This window comes from Alosa alosa, chromosome 12, assembly GCF_017589495.1.
Source record: "Alosa alosa isolate M-15738 ecotype Scorff River chromosome 12, AALO_Geno_1.1, whole genome shotgun sequence".
In the NCBI taxonomy this organism is placed as follows: Eukaryota; Metazoa; Chordata; class Actinopteri; order Clupeiformes; family Clupeidae; genus Alosa; species Alosa alosa.
The window spans coordinates 19,130,260-19,153,186 of record NC_063200.1 but is presented as its reverse complement, the minus strand read 5'-3'; the positions used below and the strand labels follow the sequence as shown (position 1 = coordinate 19,153,186).

Here is a 22,927-nt window from a genome sequence, read left to right as displayed (position 1 = left end):
ATTGCCACTGCTCCAACACTGAAAGGCACTGTTACAATGCCTGGATCAAGCCAGGTTCAGCATAGCGTATATGCCACTGTCTGCTCACGTTGGTGACTGGACCAGGGCAAGCACACTTTCGCAGTTCCCGTCGGAAATGCAGTCTAGTTATGAGATAATTATCTCATAATTACGAGATAGTTGAGATACTATCTCGTAATTATGAGATAATATCTCGTAATTACGAGATAATCATGATTTATGACACATTTCAAATTCTGCCCCCACTTGTGTGAGGCAATGACATGGTCTATTAGAGAAGATAGACCTAACAGCTTCCCAAGAGAAAGGTTCCTTTCAAACCTTTACTTAGGATTCACTGTAAAACTATGCAGACCAACAGAGTACATCTCTACGGTGGCGCATTGCATTCACATCACAACCTGATTATTTTTATTATTTTTTCTATCTTATTATCTTATCTTATTATGAGATAATATTCTTTCTTTTAACTTGCATAAAACCCTCTCCTGCGGCTAATACACAGGAAATTACTGTAGGCTAATCTTTTTTCATCTAGAAAATCTTTCAAGGGGGTTGAACATTTGGCAAGGAAATGTATTTGCCGACCAATGTTTAAGACAGTGTTTTATCGTTAACAATTATCCCGCCGGTAAAATAGCATCAGCGGCCAAGATCCGCCCACAAAGTCACTTGCGTTTTGCGCAAAGACACTTCCGTTTCAGACCATTAAAATAGAGCCCTATATGTTAATGTATGTTTTGCTTTTTCAAGCACTGGTAATTTCCTCGAAATTACATTTTCTAGTTATTATTATAATTACTTATGATCGCAAGTTATGAATGTATGCATAACTCATTATAACAGTGACCTTCATAGAAAGTGTTACCACATTGTTCATTATTGGCAAACAAGTCTGTTTTAGCCAACGGACCTGGAAATCTTAAAGTGATTTTAAATGCAAATAGAAAATCGAAACATATTACAAATTCTGATCACAATTAATTCTGATTCTAATTAAAAACAATATACTCATATTCTGAAGAGACTTTTATTATGTAGGAGTTGAAGTGTGGTCACAGTAATCAGGATATTAATCCAAATGAGTGACTGGTCAGAAGATTTCACAGGATTTACTCTGCAGCCTCCTTGCCCTGAGAAAGAGAAATTGAAGAATGAAATAAAATTGAGTATGAACATATGGCTTATAATACATTGAAATATGGCAAATTAGATTTACCTTTCCAGAATCACGGCTCTTTGCTCTCATCTTGTTGACCTGGGATTCAGCAATGTCAGCACGCTCCTCAGCCTCCTCTAGCTCATGCTGAACCTTCCTGAACTTGGACAGGTGGGAGTTGGATTGCTCCTCCTAATAATGAAAAAGTATGTTTGAGTTCAGATGCTTCTGTTTTGAAGCAAACCAAAAAAAATTTTGTGTGTGTTTATGAAGATTCATTTAGGGTCCAGGTGATAGCAGTTCTTTTAAAACATTTACTTTGAAAACACTGAACTTAATGGACTAAGAGATACAAAATGTTTTGGTGTTCATCCTTCCTGTTGCATTTATTACAACTGATGATGGTGTTTGGATGAACCGAAAAGTTGTTTATCTTTTATTCTTTTTAGTCCAGTGTTTTCAAATTAGACATTATCATTTTTATTAATACAAAGGCAAGATGTTTGACCATATAGGCAACACAAGAAACAACTTACAGCTTCCTCAGCCTGCCTCTTGTAGGCTTTGACCTTCAACTGCAGCTTGTCAACCAGGTCCTGCAGTCTGCTGACGTTTTTCTTGTCCTCCTCAGTCTGAAAAGAAAAACTGTCAATCATTGTCTTCCTCGAGATGAATGCTGTTCAATAGTGGTGAAAGAAACTTTGTACCTGGTAGGTGAGCTCCTTCACTCTCCTCTCGTATTTGCGGACTCCCTTGACAGCATCAACACCACGTCGTTGTTCATTCTCAACCTCACTTTCCAACTCACGAACCTTTACATAAGCAAGATTTCATTTCACAATGTCTTCATTTTATTTATTACATTCTGAATATCTTACCCAAGTTTAGTCACTTACTCTAGACTCCAGTTTCTGGAGTTGTTTCTTGCCACCCTTCATGGCCAGATTCTCAGCCTCATCCAGGCGGTGCTGCAGATCCTTCACAGTGATCTCCAGGTTCTTCTTCATCCTCTCCAGATGAGAACTGGTGTCCTGCTCCTTCTTCAGCTCCTCCGCCATCATGGCAGCCTGAATAATGGGAAATTGTGTTTTAGATCACGCAAGCTACATACAGTATTTAGCTCATAATATACAGTACTGAGGTGCAAAACAAAACATTGCTTACATCAGTGATGGCTTTCTTGGCCTTGTCCTCAGCATTTCTAGCCTCCTGGACGATGTCATCAACCTCACCTTGGATCTGAACCAAGTCAGCCTCAAGCTTCTTCTTGGTGTTAATCAGACTTGTGTTCTAACATTCAGAAATAATTAAAAATAATAATAATTAAAATATGTTATACGGTGAAAAATATTTTAAAAAAAGAACTGAGGGTTTTTTTTTATGAGAAAAATATATCCCCACCTGAGAGTGCAGGAGGCCAACACGCTCACTGACATCAACCAGCTCCTGTTCAGCCACTTTGCGGCCTCTCTCTGTCTGCTCCAGAGCAACTCTGAGCTCCTCAATCTCAGCCAACATCAGGGTGTTCCTGCGCTCCACCATGGCAACCTGCTCCTTCCCGTCTTCTTGTCCTCTGACAGCATCATCAAGGTGCAGTTGGGCATCCTAAGAAAAAAAATGTGCCATTCATGGACAAAATCATATAACATTGATGTATGGACATTCTTGAACTATTAACCAAATAGCAATTATGGTAAAATAGGATCCTTGTACTATTTTATTGCATTACTGACCTTGAGTTGACCCTGCACATTTCTCAGTTGTTTCTGGGACTCAGCAGCCTGGCGGTTAGCATGGCTCAACTGAATCTCCATCTCATTGAGGTCTCCCTCCATCTTCTTCTTGATTCTCAGGGCATCATTTCTGCTCCTGACCTCAGAGTCCAAAGTGCTCTGCATGGAGTCGGCTATCCTCTGGGCATTCCTCTTGATCTGCTCCATCTCCTCATCCTTCTCTGCAAGCTTTCTGTCAACCTCACCCTTGATCTGGTTGAGTTCAAGTTGGACACGAAGAATCTTGGACTCCTCATGCTCAAGAGTTCCCTAAACAAGAAAATGAAGAATTTTGAAATGATGAAAAAACATCATAATTTCCATTTCTCACTGTGTAGGAAAGCCATCCTGATTTTTTTTACCTCAGCCTCTTCCAGGGCTGTTTGGATCTCAGACTTCTCAGTCTCAACAGTCTTCTTGGACTTCTCCAACTCATGGATGCTCTTTCCAGTCTCACCAAGCTGCTCAGTCAGGTCAGAGATCTCCTCTGCAAATAAGCAGTTATATTGGAGCAAACATTATCTGAAAGTTTTAAAACATTTTTTGAGTGGGATATGTATTGGGTTGTTTTTGACTCACGTTGCAAATTCTTGTTCTCCCTCTTCAGGGTCTCAAGGTGGTCAAGAGACTCCTCATAGGAGTTCTTCATCTTGAACAGCTCAGTGCTGAGAGAACGAGCCTCTTTCTGGGCACCCTCCAACTCTGCCTGACCCTCCTCATACTTCTGCTTCCATTCTGCCAGGACCTTTTAGAAACAGTTGTTGTGAGGCTTATACTTATTCACCTACATTCCACATCTGAATGATGTTTTGGAGGAATTACCTTGTCAAAGTTTCTTTGCTTCTTGTCAAGGTTGGCAGCTAGACCATTGGCTCTCTCCACATCAATCATGAGGTCCTCAACCTCACCCTGGAGTCTCTGCTTGGTTTTATCTAGAGAGGCACATTTTGAGTTGACAGCCTCGATTTGCTCCTCAGCCTCCTGGAGACGCTGGGCAAGCTTTTTTCTGAAGGAAAAAGCATCAAATTTAAGACACAAAATATGATTTTTTAAGAAAGTTTTAGTGAAAAAAATCCATATCCAAAACTGTGTTTTAGCATCTTTAGCACATACTTGGACTCCTCAAGCTCTTCAGTGCGCTGGATGGCATCAGTTTCGTACTTGCTCCTCCACTGAGCAACCTCGCTGTTGGCCTTGGACATGCCACGTTGAAGCTCAGCCTTTGCTTCCTGCTCCTCCTCAAACTGCTCCCTTAGAAGGTCGCAGTCGTGGCGAGCAGACTGAACAGCATGAGCCAGGGCATTCTTGGCCTGTTTGTTAACAAGTAAGGGTGATTATGTAAGCATTTCCCCAAATGTGATTGATGTAATTCAATTTCTTCATTTCATGCATAGGTATCAGTACCTTGACTTCCTCTTCATTCAGTCTCTTCAGCTCCTCAACTTGCTGAGTGAAGGCCTGTTTGCTTCTGGTCAGTTGAGACACAAGAGCATCTTTCTCCTCAACCTGGCGACCAAGCTCACCATTTTCAGTCTGAAGTCTTGCTCTCTGACCACTGAGGTCATTGACCTGACGGGCACCCTCATCACTCTTGGCCTTGGTTTCACTGAGTTGGTCTTCAAGGGTGCGGCACATCTTCTCCAGATTTGTCTGTTTATGATAATGTCCGTTAGTAGCAAAAAGTTAATGAAATTAGTTTACAAGATAGCATGAGGGTAAACATCTCACCAACCTTAGATTTAGCAACAGCCTCCATATTGCTGGAGAGATCATCAATCTCCATCTTGTATTCACTCTTCTCCTTCTCAAGCTTCTGCTTGACACGTTGGAGGTTGTCAATCTGCTCTCCCAGCTCAGCCACGCTGTCGGCCTGCTTCTTGCGGAGAGCTGACGCAGTGGCTTCGTGCTGCAGGGTGGACTCTTCAAGGTCACGACGCAACTTCTGGAACTCAGCCTCACGCTTTTTGTTCATCTCAATTTGAGCAGCAGTGGCACCACCAGCTTCCTCAAGCCTTTCACTAATCTCTTCAAGTTCCCTGGAGAGATCAGCTCTCTGCTTCTCAATCTTGGCACGAGCTGCACGCTCAGACTCAATCTCTTCCTCCAGTTCCTCAATGCGGGCCTATTGAAAAAATATATTATATTTTATTGGTAAGACAGAAAATTGCAATAACGCTCAAAGTTTGAGTTGGTGGAGAATAATTAAACCTGAAGCTCCTTGATCTTTTTCTGCAGCTGAGCAGCAAGTGATTGTTCATCTTCAATCTTACTAAGAAGTTGACTTGTTTCGAAGTCCTTCCTGATTAAAAGAGAGATTGATGAAAAGAAAGAGTCATCTGAAGTTGGCTGCACACATGGGAATTGAACAGTGATATTTTGCAATATATAATGCCTTTACTTCTTTATCTTCTCATCAGACTGCTGCTTGTCATTCTCCAGATCCATTATGGTCTCCTGGGCCAGCTTCAGGTCACCCTCAAGCTTACGCTTGGCTCTCTCAAGGTCCATACGGAGCTTCTTTTCTTGCTCCAGAGAACCCTCAAGCTGCCAATTTGAAGTGTGAGGTGAGCATGTGGTAAATGGTCAAATTTCAGTGTGAGAAGTTGTCAAAGGTTGATTTTTGTACTTACATCATCCACTTGCTGTTCAAGCTTAGTCTTTGATTTGGTCAGAGTGTTGACTTTGTCTTCCTCTGCTTGAAGATCATCAAGAGTCTGCTGGTGGGCCTCTTGGAGGGCTTTCTTCTCCTTTGTCAGCTTAGCAAGGGACTCATCCTGAGAGGCCATCTCTTCAGTTAGGTTCTTGACCTGCACATAGAACAAGTTTGACATTAGTGAAGAGTGTAAATAAAATACTTTATTTCCGACAGACTACATTGATTGCCTCTTTATAAATCCCAACCTTGTTCTCGGTGGCATGTTTCTCCTTCTCCACTTTGGCCAAGGTCAGCTCCAGATCATCAATGTCCTTTTTTGAGCTCAGAGCACTCATCCTCCAGCTTCCTCTTCTTGGCAGTCAGCTCAGCATTGATTTCCTCTTCATCCTCCAGTCTTTCGGTTGTCTCTTTGAGCTTGGCCTCAAGCTGGATCTTACTTTTGATAAGACCCTCACACCTCTCCTCAGCATCATTAAGACCCTCATTTCCCTATTGTAAAATAAGATGGAAGCATGACAATATATAATTTGTATTGAAATCACAATGCTGAGACTGGGTAGTGGTATGATTGTGAATATTGAAATGGTACACTATACACTTACAGATGACACTTGCAGTGCCAGGTCATTCCTCTCTTGCACCAGAGACACCATCTTCTCCTCTAGCTCCTTCTTCCTGGCTGTTGCCTTTGCACAGTCCACTTTGAGTTTCTCATAGTTTCTCCTTCATGTTGGCCAGCTCCTTCTCAGTTTCAGCACTCTTCAGCAGAGGCTTGATCTTGTAGTAAACCTTCATCCAAGGCCAGTGTTTGACATTCATGAATGAGCGTATATTGTACTGGATGGTGTAGACAGACTCCCTACACAAGAAGGGTGGTAAAATGTATCCTTAAATATAGGTTGTATAATTACATGAATTGTATAGAGTAGGGATGTAACTAGCCTATATCAAAATCTTACAATGCGATAATACCCCAATAACAAGTCCAAGTTAACAAGTTACAATATGTGAATATGAAAACAAGTCCATATTATGATATGTATTGCAATACTGCAGATATGTAACAATATAAATATCACAATATGATATCTCGGTAACAAATCAATGGTAAAATATTTATTGTGATATTTAACAAAAAAGTCAAATTAAGACTCGGAAAATAAAAACATTTACTACCAGATCAATTACTACCATATCACCGATCTCCTTTGCAGTTCTACCTTTTTTAGCTACTATGTTTCAGTCTGACTCTGAACTATGACACCAATAGCCTACATTAGACAAAACGTAGCCTAATGGTGCATACATAGACGAGTTTAGTTGTTCGGTTGATACATAAACATCTCTGTGGATTCAAACTCTCGTTTAGAGACACTGCATAGTTGCATAAGATGTGTGTGCAGTCTCTATATGTCTTACCAACTGTGTAAATAGTTTACTGTTAAATGTAACTATTGTACTGTTATTTGTATGTCGCTTTGGACAAAGATGTCTGCTAAATACCATAACCATAACCATAACATGATGAAAATGGACATCATGCTGTCATCAGCTCTCAACTCTTATAACAGGTCTAATCAAATATTGACCGGAGGAGGCGCAAAAGAAACAAATAGCATGCTCTATATTGTCTGGCCAACACCGGCATCTACCATTTTTGCTGTAGGCCTAGATCTGTAGAGGCAACTGACAAGCAGAGTGCAAAGGATAATAGGCACGAATAGGACGATGGTCTCTGTAATTTTTATTTTATCTTCACTCTGCTCCACGGCAGCTGAAACTGTTTTTTGCTCAGGAGACCTATCGTTTGATACCATACCATCACATGTCCATGACGATATCGAGACACTTTTGTTATTGCGATATTGTGAAATTGACAATAACATTCATCCCTAGTAGGAAGTGTAATAGGATCTTCTGAGACATTATTTTTGAGAAAAATAGAAAAATATTAATATTGCTAATCATTTAGCAAACAGCAGTGCACTATCAATTGAGAGGGATACCGAGGCGGACTATACAATTAATATGCTTGCTACTCATACTATAGCAGTCTTTCAGTCTTCTGAGTTCTTTTGAAATACAAATTTACCTCCTTTCCATCATCTTTGAAAACTCCCTCCTCATCAGGTATGCACGGCAGAGAGCCTGAGTCATTGTGACCAGGGTAACCAGTTTCTCATCTCGCATCTCCTCAAGGTCACCCAGCAAACCAGCTTTAAAGAACACCTGAGGGATGAATGAAAATATAAGCATCTATTTGATACAGAAAAGCTGTGCTCTAGTTTGTCCTCATGAGATACAGATAATAGATTGCATGAAACTTATCTACCTTTGTGTGTCCAAACATGTATTGCGTGTGATCAACATCAATAGATCCCAAGAGCTTCTCAGCAGCCTTCTTATTATCAATGAACTGACCATCGGGGATGACACTGGCATTTAACACTTTGTATCTGGACAGAATAAATGAATGTCCTTATAGAGCATTACTTCCCCCCCTCTAAATGCAGTATTGAATATGTGTCATACTCCATTGGCTTTTTCTAAGTTCACCTCTGCTTGAAGTCACCATAGAGGATTCTGCTTGGGAAACCCTTTCTGCAGATTCTGATACCCTCCAGCACACCATTGCACCTGAGCTGGTGGATGACCAGGAAGTTCTGCATATAACCTGTCAAATACATGTCATGAGATCTTCTATTCTCAATGTAATATATGACTATGCACACATCTTTATTGACTACCAAACGCCCTTTACCTGGTTTCTTAATTTCATTTGGAATCAGACAACGCACAAAGTGAGGATGGGTGCTCCTCAAGTTGGTCATCAGTTTGCCCAAGTTCTCCTGTTGAGATAAGAATGCAATCAAAACATCCTCTTCACCATTCTATTAGATGATTGATTTGTTGTTATTGGTTTAATATACACACCCTGAACTGTGATGACACAGTCTGCATGGAGCCACCCTTCTTCTTCTTCTTACCACCACCACCAGACTCTGTTGACACACATTATTCAATAATGGAGGTATAAATATATAATTTTTTAAATTAGCTTTTAGATTTGCTTACTTGTGTTTTGTTGTTACCCTCAACAACAGGTGGGTACAAGACAGGCAGGAGTTTTACTCCCGACTTCTGGTACAGCTGCACAACAGAATCGTTCAGTGGATCCTTGTTCTTGTCCAGCCACCCAGTAACATTGTAGTCCACAGTACCGGCATAGTGCACCAGGGAGAAGTGGGCCTCAGCCTTGCCCTTTTTTGGGCTTGGGCTTCTCAAAGGCCTGATTTTTGCCAAGATGCTGGTCATACAGCTTGTTCTTGAAAGTGGTGTCAGAGGCCTTGGGGAACATGCACTCCTCTTCAAGGATGGCAAAGATTCCCATAGGCTGTTGGGAAAATGAGCTTAGTTTTAAAAGTGAATATTATAAAACAATATAAATCTAGCACTTGGCTCATTTGACTGATTAAAACTGACCTTCTCAATGAGCTCAATGCAAGCGGCTAAGTCCATGCCGAAGTCAATGAACTCCCATACAATGCCCTCTTTCTTGTATTCCTCTTGCTCCAGAACGAACATGGTGTGGTTGAAGAACTGTTGCAGTTTCTCATTGGTGAAGTTGATGCATAACTGTTCCATGCTGTTGTACTGTGATTAAAAAATAGTTTGTAATATGAATGTCCCCTACTGAAATTGTATTACATTGTGGTGTGAGTGAAAAATGGTGTTAACTCATGCTTACATCAAAAATCTCAAAGCCAGCAATATCCAGCACACCGATATAGAACTGCCTTGGCTGTTTAGTGTCCAGCATCTGGTTTATACGGATGACCATCCACAAGAACATCCTCTCATAGATGGACTTGGACAAGGCCGAAACTGAGTTATTGACCTGAAACAGAATATTCAAGCAGTGGTCATCCTATGCTCAGAGACAAAAAGGTGAAATGCTTATAGGATAAAAGTAAGTCCTTTTACTATTAGTAATTCTGTCCAAATACTGCCAAGTGGTTTGTGATCTTACGTTAACTTTTTAGTAACTAAAATAATACCTGTGGCACAGTCTGACCCTTGGTGACAAACTCATTTCCGACTTTCACTCTTGGGTAGCACAAAGCCTTCAGCATGTCAGCGGAGTTCAGGCCCAAGAGGTAAGAGACTTTGTCAGCATCTAAAAAGAGTGCAACAGTGAAGCATTTTGGTGATTTGGAATTTATAGCAACCAATTTCATACTCCACACTCCAAACAAATTTGGGACAACATATGAAACAAGTTTGTCCACCTCAATTTCCTCTCCCTAAATCAAAACGTTTGTCCAAGATAGTGTTAGATTAAAGGTTATATGTCTCACAAAAACATAAAGGTATCTGAGTGACCATTGTTTTGTAAATGTTTGTCTTTAAAAGAATATAGATACTTTCTTTATCCAGAAGGACATTTAGAATATGAATACACATTAATATACATACTGTATGTTGATATAAATAACATGGTGGTATGGTATGACAATTTCCTGGGTTCACTTTCCAAATCTGCCAGTGCCAGCCCGTTTTTGTCATTTTTGATAAATGTGTTACTAGATATCAGTCATATTTAAAGGAACCATATGTAAGATTGTGGCCAAAACTGGTACTGCAATCACTTTCAAAATACTCGGTGTATCCCTCCCCTCCCCTGACTCGAGGTTGCCAACCCGGATCTGAAACACTACTGACCATTGATTAGTTTTGCATCAGGCCAAAACACAACATGACATGACAAAACACAACATCAACATCAGTTGAGGGTTTACTTTTAAATGACAATATCTAGTCATATTTGAAATGAACATGATTTTTCATGTCTAGTGAAAATCAGGGCCATTTTAATTAATTGAAAATTTTTCTTAAAACTTTAACCTCTTAATAAATAAGAGTACCTTGTAGTTATTACTAGAACTGTGATTCAGTAAAGTGTTGTAACCTACCCTCAGTGCCATCAGGCTCAGCCTGCTCCTCACGCTGCTTCTGCTTGAATTTCATGTTGCCATGATGGAGCACAGCACCAGTCAACTTGTAAATGGTGACTTTCTCCTCTCCAGTGAAACCCAGGATGTCAATGGCATCCTAGAATGGTAAATTATTTGATTCATTTAAAACTATCTTCAAGAAATTGAACAGGGGAAAACCCATTATTGGAAGACTTACATCTGTGGCATCCAACTCCTCTTTGTCATCAATGCTCGCCACAGTGATCTGACCCTGACTGCACATAGGGAAGTCATAGGGGTTGGAAGTGATGAGGGACATTTCTGTCAGGATGCAAAAATTATTTTAGAAATTCAGAATTAAATTCATTTTTTGAACATTTGGTGAAATTATTAACCTTACCTATAATTTCAGGCTTGTGGTTGGTCATCATCTGGAAGAAAATGTGGTAGCCTCTCTCATCAGGAAGCTGGAATGTCACTCTAGACTTCTCCAGCAGGTCTTTTTATGCAGGGAAGGATGTATTTTAATTTGATACATTTAAGGCAATAAAAGAACATTTCTACTTTGAACAATTATACTTACAAGTCTCAATATCAGCACTAGCCAGTTTTCCAGTTGTGGCAAAGTGAATTCTGATGAATTTTCCCTGTTTGAGATTACATTTTGACATTTTGATTTTAACCAAAGCAGGTTACACATGAGGAAAATATTCAAGTATTCAATAAATATTAAAATATTCAGTAATAGACCTATGAGTAACAATAAATACTGCGTTTAATACAAAAAGCAAAATATGATAGTGTATATATTTAAGTAGACATCAGAGGATACTTTGAAAAAGAGATACTAATTGATATAAAACAAAGTGCATGTTTGATTTAACAGAAAAACCCTAAGAAGTTGAACCTATCTAAAAACAAAACAAACAAACAAAAAAAAACATGTAAGAGATTAGATGGGAAACTAAACTTACGAAACGTGAAGAGTTATCATTCCTCACAGTCTTGGCATTACCATAAGCCTCCAGCAGTGGGTTTGCTGCAATAATCTGGTCTTCAAGAGAGCCCTGCAAGTCAATAGATATATTGTTACTGAAGTTCATGTCTGTGTTGCTATGTGATAATTAGCCTATAAATATGCAAGGGGTCCTATACCTTAATTTTTCCACTGCTGCCAGCTGGTGCATCTGATGCCTTCTTACCAGCCACTGCAATTGTTGCAAAGTACTGGATGACACGTTTGGTGTTAACAGTCTTGCCAGCACCAGATTCTCCACTGTATTAAACAGAAGATCACAATTAGAAAGTGTACCAGAAGAGTATACAGAAGATAATGTAAAGGTTTAGCCTTTTAATAATGTAAAAAGTTTTAAGGGATGCATGGACACTTACGTGATCAGGACAGACTGATTCTCTCTGTCTGTAAGGCAAAATAGAGATTGAAATAATTGGTTAATTTCACGTAAATGAATCAAATATATAATGTATTATTCAGTGATGGATTTAAAACTGAAAGCATACCTTGGAGCATGAACTGAAATGCGTTGTCAGAGACAGAGAAGATGTGGGGTGGGGCCTCCACACGCTTCTTGCCTCTGTAGGCATCCACCACTTCTTGGTCGTACACTGGGAGCCACTTGTAGGGGTTCACAGTGACACAGAAAAGTCCAGAGTAGGTCTAGAATGAAGAAATGAAGAGGATTCGTTTTTCAGCTTTTCAAATTCACTTGATTTTCTTAATTTGTTTATAAGTGAGATGCTTACATAGATCATCCATGCTGCATAACGCTCTTTGAGGTTATACAGGACAGAGGCTTCATTGAGGTGGGTCATCATGGCCATGTCCTCAATTTTGTCGTATTTGGGAGGATTCAAGGGGAAGACTTCATCTTCCTTCACTGTCCTTTCCTAAAACCAATGTAGAAAACAGCTTAAACAAAGAGATGTATTCAAGACACTTTCTGTAAAAATTTAATTTTAACATCAGAAGATTTTCAACAGCCTTGCTAAAGTACCTCCTTAGATTCAAGCGTTTCAACAACAACTTTGCCACCATCCTTCTTTTTAATTGTACCCTTGAGGTACAACTCCTCTTTATCAACCACAAAGCAAGCAGTCTTTGCATCAAAGGGTTTGCTTTGAGCCTCCATTCTCTCCCTCTCAGGCTTACGAAGGTAGATGGCAGCTTTGCCATACGTGGCCATGTCACTGTCCCCCATGGTTGCTGGTTACTGCATTAATCATAAACATGAAGAGCAGTTTCAACATAAAATGCTTTTCACAATCAGACATCTAGACACGGTACTGTAAATAAAGTGGTTGACAGTCATTAGGGGGCAAAACCACAGTTTTTTGTCAGACCTCAATATACGGAGCTTATCAATGTACATTGGGTACTCAAACTGCAATTCATTAAAAAGTAAAATACAAAACAGTCCTTTTGATATCTAAATAATAATGGAACCAATTTATTTATTGCATTATTGACCTGAAATCTAATCCCATCCCCCATTATACTAATTTACACATTGAATAGGGTTGGCAGGACGGCAGACGGTAGTAATGACATTGAATAAAATGTGGATTCCGCTACCTCATTTCGATGCCACTTAAATCTATTTTTTTTCAGTTTTCAGTTTTTTTCAGTTTTTTCAAATTCAGTTTGCATGAGCCCATGCTATCACACACTCTTGTCAAAATCTAGGCTATGAAACAACACCAACAGCCTACACAAAAACTTGCTAATGCACTACTGACATCTATTTGAAATGTTATCAGCAAAGTTGTAATGTGAATACTTTTTCAAGGTATGTTCTGATAACTTCCGAACTACCTAATAACATCAATCTCTCATATTCATGAGGCCCATACAGCATCACAATGAATTTGAAGCTGATGCAAAAAGTTTGCTTGTAAAAGCATAAATATGTAGATGACAAACATACCTCTTCTGCATTGATATTCCCAAGCTGTCAAAGAGGCTATGGAATCATCACCGCATATTATTACTAATTAAGCTGCTCTAACGGGAGGTAACCTAATGTTTTGTGCATAGTTGCTGTTAAAATGCCTACTAATCCTTCAACACAGGCATATGTTTAGTTTATCATGAATATCTGTTGTTTAAATGCTTTTAGGCATCAGTCTAAATAACTTTAAACATTAAAACAGCTTACCATGATGGATGCACACACAATGGCAAGTATCCTAATCATTCCTCTCTCTGCTTTCAAGTTTATCTAGTGCAGATGGCTTGCCATATCTTTATATGTTAAAACGGCTTGCCTTGAAAATGCCAGGTCATGGACAACAGTAATTGCAAGAAGTCTCATCTATGGAGTCAGCTTTTAAGTTTATCCAATGTGTTCTCAAATGCTTCGATAAATTCTGTCTTCCCCCTTAAATCATTTTTTTAACATGCAATAGCCAAAATAATGCATGATGTCCAATGTAGTAGACACAATCAATATTTACAGCTTAAATGAAATCAGTATTTGAAAAATAAACCAGTTCTAATACTAACTACTGTAATGTTACTTTCATGGGAGCTCAACATATTTGGACTTTTGTCGGCCATCTTGGATTTTTGGTATTACATTTGCAGTTACAACTGCTCACCACTTGGAGGAAGGCTAGTGTTTACTGAAGTGGCTGATATGCAGTAACCCTACATGTTATGGGAAGGGTTGGATTCGGACAGGGGTAACGGTTTTAAGGTGCGCCCCGTGCGTAAAATTGCATGCCACAGTCAAAAAATATTTTTTGCTATAACAGTGCAATGTAAACATGGAAATGCATACAGACCAATAGTATAGACATGGCAAACATACGACTTAAATTTAAGACACAGAATTGTTTACAGGTGGGCTACAGAAAGTCTCCAAGTTCACCTAGCCTAATACAAGGCCTAATACTGCCTTTAGTTCATTTGATTCGTTTTACTTACTAAGCCTACCAAACATCAAGCAAAATAAAAAAAATTTAAAAAAACTGGGTATGGGTGTATGGGCATTTGCTTAAAAAAGAACCACTAATCTACATGCAAAATTCCCTGAATAATAGTGCCGATTCCCTCTTGTTAAGACTTTAAGAATGACATTGCACAAAGTGGTATATCACCTCATTAAACCTCTCCCCCCGTGTTAGTATATCTATGGAACTCCTCCTACCGCGTGTGATTCTAGGCCTAATGTTAAAATCTAAGCAGCAGCGATGGTCGTGGCCGCTGAGTGGAAGTGAGACCTCCAGTTGAACCATAGCGTTCTTGCTACTCAATGTTTTTAAAAGGTTCACTATCACTACAAAGGCAGTGAAATAGAGAAATGTATGGCCACCGCTTACCCATTTGTATATCAGGCTTTTGCAGCCTCCACTGTGCATTTGTTTTAATTCGTCAGTAGGCCTATTATATCATAGCAAAGAACACAGTCTGAACGTACCAGAGAAATGGTACAGCCCAATGGGGGTGAGGGCTTGAAAATTGTATTTCATTAGATTATATCCTGAATTGTTGGTATGTGATGGTAATACTGTAGTTAATTACATGCAATATTGGATAACATTACATTTTTTCAGTACCCCCCAAACTATTATTTTCATAGCTTTTAGGAGGGTCCAAGTCTCATCTAGGGGGGTCGGACCCCCCCCCAATGCCCCCTGTAATTCGAACCATGGTTACACAACTGCAACCCATACAGGGAAATGGCTTTTGAATAGCTGTCTACTGTAGTGACCACCATGCGGGACAGGGTTATTAGGGTGATGATGGTGATGATTCCAAGTTTTCCATTTCCCTGTAGAGGAAGGTTAGGCGGTATGATATCAGTGAATTATGGTGGAGGTTGGGGATGTTTAAACGTAAGCTTCCGTTCAAGATTCATCAAGGCACTAGTGTCCTGACATTGTCTGCAAAGATTGCATATGTCTATACAAATAAGACCTTGAAAGGAGCTACACCTGTGCCATAGCAATAATCTATAAATGTCCCCCAAAATAATTGCTTTACTAGAATGGAAGTAGCTTGTTCGGCTAAATCAGATGTAGGCCTACTGTAAATCAGATGTACCTTACCTTTTCCTCCCAAAAGAAGATGAAATTTCCACAGTTGTTATGAATATCTAGAAAAGAATAAAAAAACATACAAAGACAAGTATTTTAGTATATCAATAAGTGTAGTAATTGTTAGTGTATTAGTTGCTTTAGCAATGAAGAGACACATGACACATTCAATAGGAGCCACCTCCTTTCTGTGTCTGTGAAAGACTTACTGTGCACTGGAACTCCCCCCCCTTTTTGCAGCCCTCCCATACTCCCAGCAGGTCCTTTTATTGACACTTTTCTGTCAACTAAGCAGAGCTCTAATAAGGCAAGATGTGTTTGATTGATGTGTTTGGAAACATTTGATACCTGGAGATGCTCATTATGATAAAAAGCTGTGGTTATTTTTAACTGAGCAGAAAAAATGGAATACAAAATTAATTGAGCAATATTGCACATGACTGTTTCATGAACAGAATAGTTTAGTTGGCATATATTTTGATGCCAATGTTCTGCAAATACAATTGTTATCATATATCACAATTATAGAGGAATGTCTGCCCCATACATTTGTGTGACTATGCATTTTTGCTTCAAGGGCTTTCTTGTTTGTATTTAGATGTGTCTGGCAGCTTTGTAGGAGTTTTCATTAGTTTGTAAATCAGTTTAATAAATATTGTTTCCCATTGATTGATAGGCTCCCTGAAATGAATTGCATGTAATTAATATATCCATCAAATATTAACGTGCTGCATATGCCCACCACACATAGCATGAATAACATGAATCACTAGTTTTGGCAGGGATTTAAATAGTACTTTATGGCAATATTCCAAAAGTGAAGAGCACTGCAGTTTTATTACTGGTGTTGGGTGACAGATTTCTTCTAAGCTCCATACTGTATATGTCTGGACACTCTGCACTACCAAACGTGCAAAACAGACAATATAATTAAAAAATAGAGCTTAAAATTAGGTATCACAAATAATAAAAAGACAAAGTCTCAACCAGCCTCTATCTTTATAGTTGAAAAAACTGTCATATTTATTATTAGACTGTGTATTATGTTCCATCATTGTATCTTCCCAGTGTGTTGTAAACTGATTCAGCTTACATTGCAAAAAATTAGGAAATCTAACCAAGTGTTATTAATCTTAGATTGACTGCTTTTAAGAAGTCTTCATCAAGTCAAATTTGCTCAACACACTTGTGGTGGTTCCAGTTTGTGAGGTGGTTCCCATTCTTCCTGTGCCAGAGGATGAGTGGTTGATGGGCAAGGAGTGGAACACTAAAGGTGAGACCATCTTGATGCCCTTGATTGACAGCCTTGGCGCCCATTCTGGTTCCTCACCAGGCTCCAGTTTCGGCTCCTTCTCTCGCTCCATTCCTGGCTGCTCCTCAGCACTCTGTAGCGCCATCCATTCTCGATTCTCCTCACTATCGCTCTCTAGCACTGCCCTTTCTTGAGTTCCATCTGGACCCCCATCCTGAGCATGTTGTTCAAGAATATTGTACAACAGACTAGTAAAACGTATTGTTGCAAACACACCAAGCATTCCTAATTTAAATGGTGGGAAATTGCAAAGTCTGTCAACAGCAATGATCTTGTGCAAAAACTACAGTTATCAGGTGGATGCATTGAGCTGACTCATCAGTCTTTGCTTTTAAGATCTTGCCATTGGTGTTCAATTAACAAATTGATTTTGCCTAGTTGTTAAACTGGCTTTAGTTAAACTTACAACTTCACCATCACCCAAATTAGGGGCCCATCATTGCACATAAAGGATCCAAGCTACTCTCAGAGTTAATGAGTTCAGAGTCTAGCCATTTTTCGTCAGGATGCTTGTTGCATCTTTAAAGGAACCATATGTAAGATTGTGGCCAAAACTGGTACTGCAATCAATTTGAAATTACTCTAGAGCGTTGTATCCCCTCCCCCCTGAGGTTGGCAACCCGGATGCCGAAACACTACTGACTTTGTGATTAGTAGATAGGTGGAGGGTGGCGCATCAGGCCAAAACACAACATGACATGACAAAACACAACATCAACATCAGTTGAGGGCTGCAACTTCACTTTTTAAATGACAATATCCTGTCCGGACTACGGTAGCAGTGATATAAGTATTTGAAATGAACATGATTTCTTAATGTCTAGTGACATATCAAGGCCCTTTTATGATTAATTGAAATACATTTCTTGCATACGGTTCCTTTAAATATGAACATTATTAAAGGAACACACCACCGTTTTATAAATTTGAGTTATTCACTGTCTCCCCTAGAGTTAGATACTGTAAGTGAGCAAAAACATTTTTGTCTCTGTGCATGTATTTTTGTAGTCTGGCAGCGCCCCCGCTAGGTTAGCTTAGCACAGTGAATGGAATCCTTTGTAGCCGCATATAGTAACCTGACTCTCGCCAGATGAATTTCGTTCCGCCTAGCTCCACTCATCCATCTGGGATCGATCCATTGGAGAGGTGTTTCAGAAGGCTGGGCCTTATCAAAAATCCTTGCATATGATTGGATAAGCCACTTGTCTGTCATCTATTGACGTGTTACTTCAACCACTCACATCGAAGCCAACCTGTGACGCTGAGAACAGTATCACAGTCGCTTCTACGCTACGTCACATCTATGAAACTCCCGACCTGCGTCCTGATTGGCTCTGCCATAAAATCTGGTGCCGAAATCACTCTCAACGGAAGCGATCCCAGATGGATGTGAGTGGAGCTAGTCGGAGGCGGCTCTCTTTGTTCTTTGTGTCTCGGCATGCACAGATCAACTGTGCTTTTGGATACATGGCATCCGCACATACAAGAACAGGGTAAATACAGTGTGCATAAGAATACACCCCCGTATGTTAAATTCCTATAGAGGCAGGCATTGGCATGGGGTACTTTCCATAAGATCATCTCTCAATGTGAATCAAACCAGCTATTAGGCTAACTGAAATAAAACCATGCCAATCTTTAGGTAAGGTGAAGGGTATGTGATGATGTGGGGCTATTTTTTTTATTCCAAAGGCCAAGGGAACTTTATCAGGATGCATAGCTCCTGGATCCATGAAATAACTGGCCTTTAGAAATAAAAAATGTGCCTGCCTCTATGGGAATTTAACATAGGGGGGTGTATACTTATGCACCCTGTATTTTAATGAAGAAGATGCATTTTTTCACGATACATTATTCATTCACAAAGAAAATTGGTGAACTTAAAGGTTGGAGTTTTCCTCATTTTTTAAATTAAGGTATTGACACTTTGAACAGCTGCGCTGTTATCAGAAGCTTTTGCCCAGAGTGACAGCAATCTAGATCATTGTTGACGATTTTTGTAGAGCCACAGCATAATGGTGTTTAGAAACGGAAGTTTGGGAGGAGCATGACGGAATTTGCCACGCCTCCTTCAATCAGACAGGTTATTTATTCGCAGTCTACCTCTACCTGCCGAAGCATCCGCGTCACTCCGCTCGCAAGACGCGTTTGGTCAAGCCAGGAGCCAAGTTGCAGGTCGCGCAGATTGGCTTCCCCAGCGCCTTCTCGGTCATCCAATCGCTCGCCTGTTTGTAATAACAGCAATAGCCGCCGCACGACCCGAAGAAGGAGAGCTACTCAGCGGACCATATCTTTGATTAGAGCAGAGTTGGATGCGGGTGGGATCGATTGCCCTCGTTCCGCAGGGAAAGCAAGCCTGCTTCGCCTTCTCCAACAATTAGTTATCTTTCCACTCCTATAGCCGATCAACCGAGCACCAGCGCCGCAGCGCGGAGCTCCGTTCCTCCGGCATCTCCCCCTCTGTTCATGCAACATGTTTCAACTCAGCAAGTTATGGCAGCCCGCGTGCAGCCCTCTACCTTGCCTTCCGCTACTGCGGCCTCATTCTCTATTCCTAATTAGCCTTTTCCCCCTACTCACTCAACTCAGCAAGTTATTGCAGCCCGTGTGCAGCCCTCTACCTTGCCTTCTGCTACTGTGGCCTCTTTCTCTTTTCCAGCTAATCAACCCTCCCCACTTTTCTCTTTGCCAAACCAGGGTGCTGCGCAACCTCCTCCCCCTTCCCCCGTAGCGACCGCGTTGCTACCTTTTCCCTTTTCCCATCATCTCCTGCTGGCACGAACCGCGTTCGAGCCCGCGTTTTTCCCCAGCCAGGGACCGCATCCCTGGTTCTCCCTCACCCCTCTTTCCCTGGATTGGTGCCACCACCCTATCCCGTTTCAGCATCTCATCTGAGACCATGTCTACATGAAATAGTAACAAAATATAATGTCTTCTTAATTTTCAATTTATTTAGTACAAGGTGTAAAACATACGACTAATGTTTCGATGTAGTCACATCTTCATCAGAGTCCTTGGAAGGAATGGGGGGTAAAGCCCTGATAAGGATTACCTACAGGTGTGATTGAGCATAAAGGGGGCGTTGGCTACCTGAAGATACACCCACAGCTTCCAAGGAGCTACACTCATAACATTAAGTCATTAAAGGCAAATTGCCCACAAAGCAGAGAAGTAATTAAAATGATCGAACAAGCATCTGTGTAAACAAGCATACATAGTTCACAGTACAATAGGGAAAAAACATTTAACATTAACAGTTTAACATTTACAGAAAGCATGATAGATTTAATTCATCATTAAGGCCTAAAGGTTCTAAAGTGCCAAGTGCATGTATCCAATAAGCTTCCCTACATAGCAGCTTTTTAATAATATCACCACCTCTGGGTGGGGCTGTGATTTTTTCTATTCCCCAGAATCTCAAAGATGCCGGAGAACCATGATTGGCCTCCTTGTAATGTCGCGCCATGGCATATGTTAGGTTTTGGGTGCGAATGGCGGTCTTATGTTCAGATACCCGTATTTTAAGTTGGCGTTTTGTTTGCCCTATATAAGCCAGTCCACAGGGACATTTTAGAAGATAGATTATGTGTGTGGTGTTGCAGTTTATAAATGAAGAGATAAGAAATTTCTTGCCAGTGCGAGGGTGAGAGAAGTACTTTGTGTTGGACGAATTTGAGCATTGTGCACAATTTCCACATTTATAGAAACCTTGTGGTGGGCAGGATAGCCAAGTGGAAGGAGGTGGGGTGGTCATGTCCGAGTGGACCAATCGATCGCGGAGGTTACGAGCGCGCCTAAATATAAATCTGGGTGGCTCAGCGCAAATATCCTTTAGTGTCGGGTCACTTTTTAGTACATGCCAGTGTTTGCGAATAATGTTTTTTATGTGTCCCGCTGCTGGGGTGTAGCAAGCGGAAAAAGATAGCCTAGATGTTGTTTGTGGCTTCGTTCTTTTCTTTAGCAGTAAGGCGCGATCTGTATTCAAATGTTTCCCTATTGTGTGAAGGCCGCTGTTCAGTCCTGTATGTCTTAGCCTGGTGAACCAGGTTTTCTCCTGTCTTGAGAGTAAGTTGATCTTTTTTAACTGTTACCGTTTGTTGAATTCCATAAAAATGCCTTCCTTTTTCCCCCTTATCCAATTTGTCTTGCCAGAGTTTACCAGATCTTCAGAGTGAATACCATCTTTGATTATTGTTTTCAATTCTGATTTGCTGAGTGGAACCTGTACTTGATCTGCTTTCAGTGCTTCTTTTGCCAACTTGTCCGCCTTCTCATTGCCCTCAATCCTGTCTGTGAGCATCTGCATGCAGATTTCCCAGTCTGGATGCTTGTTAGGGAGGACTTGTTAGGGAGGACTTGTCAGAGTCTGAACAGATAACAGATATAGCTTAACTTCTACACACTGTAGAGCCATTATGATGGCCATCATCTCTGCAGAGAAGACTGAGAGGTGGTCTGAGGTTCTTTTTTGAAATGAGACCTTGTATTTAGGAATATAGCCACCCTTTGATAAAATCCTGTCTTGACTATATTTATAGCTTATAGATTAACTACAGGATGGCAGAAAAAACAAGGTGGAATTGTACTCAGGTTGACTGTTTTGTGGCAAGGTATAGTACTGATTCCCATGTCATCTGCCTCTTTATTGCTGTTCCATCCAAAACTACAGTTCATAATGCGACCATATTCCCAGCATTCTTTAACACCAGTTTTGTAGGATGTGTAGTTTCATGCCTTTGTAGGTTTACCCAATAAGCTAGAGAAAGTTTTAACCTCCAAGTTAAAGGCATCTCCCCTACTTCTACTTGCCGCGCTGGGATAGGTGAAGTTCAGAAGGCTCCACAACAAAAACAGAGAGCTTTGGCCTGCACCCTGTCCAATTCAGCTAATGTGTTTTTTGCTGCTGGTTTGTATACTGTACAACCATAATCAAACACTGATCGGATTATTTCAACATAAATTCTTTTCAAAGAAAAGCCTGATGCCCCCAGCTGTAACCTGAAAGACACTTTAAAAGATTGATTGCTTTCTTACACTTGTCAACCATTTTCTGAACATAATTTTTTTTTTTAAAGTGAGCTTCTCCGCTACGTCACATCAATGAAACTCCCGCCCTGCGTCCTGATTGGCTTTACCATAAAATCTGGTGCCGAAATCACTCACAACGGAAGAGATCCCAGATGGATATGAGTGGAGCTAGGCGGAACAAAATTCATCTGGTGAGTCAGGTTAGAACATTTTACCACCTATTTCCATTTTATTCAACTTAATTAAAAGTCCTTCTTTCTACAGCATGCCATAAGCCTTCTCTATATCAAAAAAGGTTGCCAAAACAGATTATTTGTTGACTTGTGCTTTACGTACTTCATTCTCTAAGCAGACTACAGGATCCATAGTTCCATTACGGAAACCACTCTGGTAGGATGTGATCAGCCCTCTGCTTTCTATTTTGTATGATTACTAACCTTTTCATCCTCTCCATGAGTTTACATAGGTCAGATGTTAAGGCTATTGGTCTGTAGCTTTTCACATTTGTTTTATCCTTACCTGGTTTCCCTACAGGGACTACTAGTGTTTCCACCTAGTGGGCAGCTTTCCTCGCTCCCAAATTGTGTTATATAAAACCAGTATCACACTTCAATCATTTTATAACATACTGTAGCGATCTCTCCCTCAGACAAGAATCACCTTTGGCCAGGACGGCCATTTATTGGAACAGGCAGACTCAGACACACTCAGACAACTACATAGGGCAACACAGGGGTAGTCTCAGCCGCACATGTAACACACAATAAGGGTTTACCACATATATCAACACGGGGTTAAACACATGAGGTACAACCAAAGAGACTAACACACTAACAAATACAGAGAGTCCAAGCAAAATGGAGAGTCCTAGGCGGCCAGAGCTTCTCTGTAGACATATAATCCATGGGCCAGATGAGATGTCGGTACCACTCAAGGTGGCAAAGG

The 22,927-nt window shown here is 40.4% G+C and overlaps 1 pseudogene; it reads right to left on the bottom strand.

Moving 5' to 3' along the window:
- Positions 1-1,118: 1,118 nt before the first annotated feature.
- Positions 1,119-12,488, bottom strand: LOC125304485 (annotated as a pseudogene).
- Positions 12,489-22,927: the final 10,439 nt, after the last annotated feature.